The 5,000-nt window shown below is 54.5% G+C and overlaps 2 non-coding genes across 2 annotated transcripts; both read right to left on the bottom strand.

Moving 5' to 3' along the window:
* Positions 1–145: 145 nt before the first annotated feature.
* Positions 146–300, bottom strand: LOC126320674 (5.8S ribosomal RNA). Its single transcript, XR_007558172.1, has one exon. It is a non-coding gene; the product is annotated as a 5.8S ribosomal RNA (ribosomal RNA).
* A 355-nt stretch (positions 301–655) lies between these two features.
* LOC126320740 (small subunit ribosomal RNA) lies at positions 656–2,548 on the bottom strand. The gene has a single exon (XR_007558233.1). It is a non-coding gene; the product is annotated as a small subunit ribosomal RNA (ribosomal RNA).
* Positions 2,549–5,000: the final 2,452 nt, after the last annotated feature.

The following is a 5,000-nucleotide window of genomic DNA, read 5'->3' as shown; positions in this document are numbered from 1 at the left end:
GCTACCGAGAAAGCACCGGTATGCGAACCGCCAGGCGACAGGCGCGCATCGCACGTTTAAGGAGACGCGGCCGGCCACACAGGCGACCACGACACTCCCAGGCGCCCGAAGCGGGACAAACGCCGCGCGCTTCAGTATACGTAGCCGACCCTCAGCCAGACGTGGCCCGGGAACGGAATCCATGGACCGCAATGTGCGTTCGAAACGTCGATGTTCATGTGTCCTGCAGTTCACATGTCGACGCGCAATTTGCTGCGTTCTTCATCGACCCACGAGCCGAGTGATCCACCGTCCTGGGTGATCTTTATCTTTTCAGTTCTCCACCGTCTCTTTCAAGACAGTTGCAGAGGCGGGACTGAGGCGTTTGACGGCCCCTGTTCCATTACTTTGTGTCCAACGGCCTGACGGCCGATGGGCGTCGTACGGCTCCACACCGGAGCGGACAGGCACTCGGGCGAAAGTCATTCAAAACCGGCGCCAGGCGCCAGGTGCCGCAGGCCAGCCGCTCCAGAGCTTCAGCGCTCGTACCACACAACAACACTTGCGCTAGTTTTGAGAGGCACGCGTGGTTCCGCACGCGGCGCACGGCTACTGCCGTACAGGTAGCGTGTTGCGCGACACGACACGCACATCGAAAGACATGCAGTCTAGTCGGTAATGATCCTTCCGCAGGTTCACCTACGGAAACCTTGTTACGACTTTTACTTCCTCTAAATGATCAAGTTTGGTCATCTTTCCGGTAGCATCGGCAACGACAGAGTCGATGCCGCGTACCAGTCCGAAGACCTCACTAAATCATTCAATCGGTAGTAGCGACGGGCGGTGTGTACAAAGGGCAGGGACGTAATCAACGCGAGCTTATGACTCGCGCTTACTGGGAATTCCTCGTTCATGGGGAACAATTGCAAGCCCCAATCCCTAGCACGAAGGAGGTTCAGCGGGTTACCCCGACCTTTCGGCCTAGGAAGACACGCTGATTCCTTCAGTGTAGCGCGCGTGCGGCCCAGAACATCTAAGGGCATCACAGACCTGTTATTGCTCAATCTCGTGCGGCTAGAAGCCGCCTGTCCCTCTAAGAAGAAAAGTAATCGCTGACAGCACGAAGGATGTCACGCGACTAGTTAGCAGGCTAGAGTCTCGTTCGTTATCGGAATTAACCAGACAAATCGCTCCACCAACTAAGAACGGCCATGCACCACCACCCACCGAATCAAGAAAGAGCTATCAATCTGTCAATCCTTCCGGTGTCCGGGCCTGGTGAGGTTTCCCGTGTTGAGTCAAATTAAGCCGCAGGCTCCACTCCTGGTGGTGCCCTTCCGTCAATTCCTTTAAGTTTCAGCTTTGCAACCATACTTCCCCCGGAACCCAAAAGCTTTAGTTTCCCGGAGGCTGCCCGCCGAGTCATCGGAGGAACTGCGGCGGATCGCTGGCTGGCATCGTTTATGGTTAGAACTAGGGCGGTATCTGATCGCCTTCGAACCTCTAACTTTCGTTCTTGATTAATGAAAACATACTTGGCAAATGCTTTCGCTTCTGTTCGTCTTGCGACGATCCAAGAATTTCACCTCTAACGTCGCAATACGAATGCCCCCGCCTGTCCCTATTAATCATTACCTCGGGTTCCGAAAACCAACAAAATAGAACCGAGGTCCTATTCCATTATTCCATGCACACAGTATTCAGGCGGGCTTGCCTGCTTTAAGCACTCTAATTTGTTCAAAGTAAACGTGCCGGCCCACCGAGACACTCAACTAAGAGCACCCTGGTAGGATTTCAACGGGGTCCGCCTCGGGACGCGCAAGCACGCCTTCGGCTCGCCCCACCGGCAGGACGTCCCACGATACATGCCAGTTAAACACCGACGGGCGGTGAACCAACAGCGTGGGACACAAATCCAACTACGAGCTTTTTAACCGCAACAACTTTAATATACGCTATTGGAGCTGGAATTACCGCGGCTGCTGGCACCAGACTTGCCCTCCAATAGATACTCGTTAAAGGATTTAAAGTGTACTCATTCCGATTACGGGGCCTCGGATGAGTCCCGTATCGTTATTTTTCGTCACTACCTCCCCGTGCCGGGAGTGGGTAATTTGCGCGCCTGCTGCCTTCCTTGGATGTGGTAGCCGTTTCTCAGGCTCCCTCACCGGAATCGAACCCTGATTCCCCGTTACCCGTTACAACCATGGTAGGCGCAGAACCTACCATCGACAGTTGATAAGGCAGACATTTGAAAGATGCGTCGCCGGTACGAGGACCGTGCGATCAGCCCAAAGTTATTCAGAGTCACCAAGGCAAACGGACCAGACGAGCCAATCCGATTGGTTTTGATCTAATAAAAGCGTCCCTTCCATCTCTGGTCGGGACTCTGTTTGCATGTATTAGCTCTAGAATTACCACAGTTATCCAAGTAACGTGGGTACGATCTAAGGAACCATAACTGATTTAATGAGCCATTCGCGGTTTCACCTTAATGCGGCTTGTACTGAGACATGCATGGCTTAATCTTTGAGACAAGCATATGACTACTGGCAGGATCAACCAGGGAGCTGCGTCAACGAGAGCTGAGCAGCCGGCCGCCCGGGAGTGTGTCCCGAGGGCCCGCGCGAACACGCAAGCGTCCGCTCAATTATTCTGCAAACAGGAGGAGGCTGAGCTCCCCTGCACGATACACCTCGAAACCCTCTCAGGTCCCGGCGGCGCGCAGCGCCGTCCTAAGTACTTGGTCGGGTTCGAGAGAGGCGCAATCGCCCGGAGATAGGCGAGTAGACGCTTTCAGTGCGAACACCCGTGCTCCCAACTGAGCTTGCCGCTGCCGACAGAGGCCCGGGAGCGTGCTGTCGTGGCATTGCCGGCGGGAAACAACACGCGCCACCTACGGTGACCGGCAGCTCCAACGCCAGCGCCACAGAAGGGCAAAGCCCCACTTGGGTGCAGAAGCGAACTCTCCCAGCACAGCGCACGCGCCAACACGTCCGCAGAGCTGCGATACAAACCACCTGCGAGAACCGCTGGGGGCGACCGAGCAGCAGACGGCGTCGCGACGCCGAGTGCCGGGCGGCGGCGCATCCTCAACGCACACAGTCCGCAATCGGACCAGCACACTGCAGATGTCCACCGCGCTTCGCACCGGGCTCGGCAGAACCCACTTTGGCCGCCTGGCGCCGCGCGCAGGGTGCGCCGGCGCATAGCTGGGACGCCAGCCGGGCCCGTCGGCCGGCGCTCCTGCCACTGGGCGCCCCCCACCAGCCGGCTGTAGTGCGTGCGCTCACGCAGCGCGCGGCCAGCACGCCGGGCGGCCCCCCCTCACCGGCCGGGGACTGTCCCGCCAAGCCACAGCCTCGTATCGCTTCATACCCACATGGCCAACTCAGGTTCGGGGGCATGGCGGGTACCGCCGAAACAACCGGTTCACAGATGTACCGATCGTCGCTATCACCGATGCACCTGCAGCGCGAACAACCGCTCAACAACTGATTTCCAGTTCATTTGCGGATCTTTGGCAGCAAACGTATACGTCAATCTACATTTGCGAAATCTACGATTCTGGCATGCCTGCATGTTATGTGTCACGACACGCTACATCAGCCCACATACACACTGCGGCATGTACACGAGAGAACACGTGGAAGATGGTCCGCGCACGTGTGCAATGTCCCTTGCGCGGTCGACTGTCAACCGGCCTCTGTAGCATGTCGCAGATGTGGAACGCGGTCCACCGTGCTATCATGTTGTGTGGGGCAATACGATTAAATAGGAAAACCCTCGTCGCTACATCAACAGACGGCTCACGCTGATTCCCGGCAGAGGGAGGAGGGGGGGGGGGGCCAACATGCAATACTTTCGTCCGTACCTACTTACCACATGTCTGTACGGCGTACAACAGTGCAATCTCGCTGTAATGGGGAGACGAGACAAGTAGCATCGTGCACAACATATGGCCCTTATGATTCGCCATTGTAGGGCGCAGCCGGTGTACGGTCAAGCATGTGCCACATTATGTCACTCAGTACGTAACGACGGATGATCAGTGTGGGTTACGCGTACATCAGCGGACAGTCCACACAGGCCGTACCACAACGTACACTGACTGCATCGACAACCGAATGCAACTGAACAGCTGCAAGGCTCATTTCACAAACAAACGCCTGACCGACCAGCTTGGAAGGGCAGGAGGGGAGGGCGATATTCGTTCTGTAGCGGTACACCCTTCCAGTGGTTAGCGGGACTGTGTAGAAAGTACGCAACACTCGAAAGACCTTTATGTGAGGGTACGCACCATGGCATCAAGAAATACACATGACACCAGAGGATCCAAGCAGTGAACTATGTTCAGAGGGTTGCTGTTAGGCAAAGCTACATTCCTGTGACGTTACATGTGACAGTTAAGGTGCAGTGTAAGTTAGGTTAAGGTGCAGTGTAAGTTAGGTTAAGGTGCAGTGTAAGTTAGGTTAAGGTGCAGTGTAAGTTAGGTTAAGGTGCAGTGTAAGTTAGGTTAAGGTGCAGTGTAAGTTAGGTTAAGGTGCAGTGTAAGTTAGGTTAAGGTGCAGTGTAAGTTAGGTTAAGGTGCAGTGTAAGTTAGGTTAAGGTGCAGTGTAAGTTAGGTTAAGGTGCAGTGTAACTTAGGTTAAGGTGCAGTGTAACTTAGGTTAAGGTGCAGTGTAACTTAGGTTAAGGTGCAGTGTAAGTTAGGTTAAGGTGCAGTGTAACTTAGGTTAAGGTGCAGTGTAACTTAGGTTAAGGTGCAGTGTAACTTAGGTTAAGGTGCAGTGTAACTTAGGTTAAGGTGCAGTGTAAGTTAGGTTAAGGTGCAGTGTAAGTTAGGTTAAGGTGCAGTGTAAGTTAGGTTAAGGTGCAGCGTAACTTAGGTTAAGGTGCAGCGTAACTTAGGTTAAGGTGCAGCGTAACTTAGGTTAAGGTGCAGCGTAACTTAGGTTAAGGTGCAGCGTAACTTAGGTTAAGGTGCAGCGTAACTTAGGTTAAGGTGCAGCGTAACTTAG

Source organism: Schistocerca gregaria, unplaced genomic scaffold (assembly GCF_023897955.1).
Source record: "Schistocerca gregaria isolate iqSchGreg1 unplaced genomic scaffold, iqSchGreg1.2 ptg000742l, whole genome shotgun sequence".
Lineage (NCBI taxonomy): Eukaryota > Metazoa > Arthropoda > Insecta > Orthoptera > Acrididae > Schistocerca > Schistocerca gregaria.
This window is presented reverse-complemented; position numbering and strand designations above follow the sequence as displayed.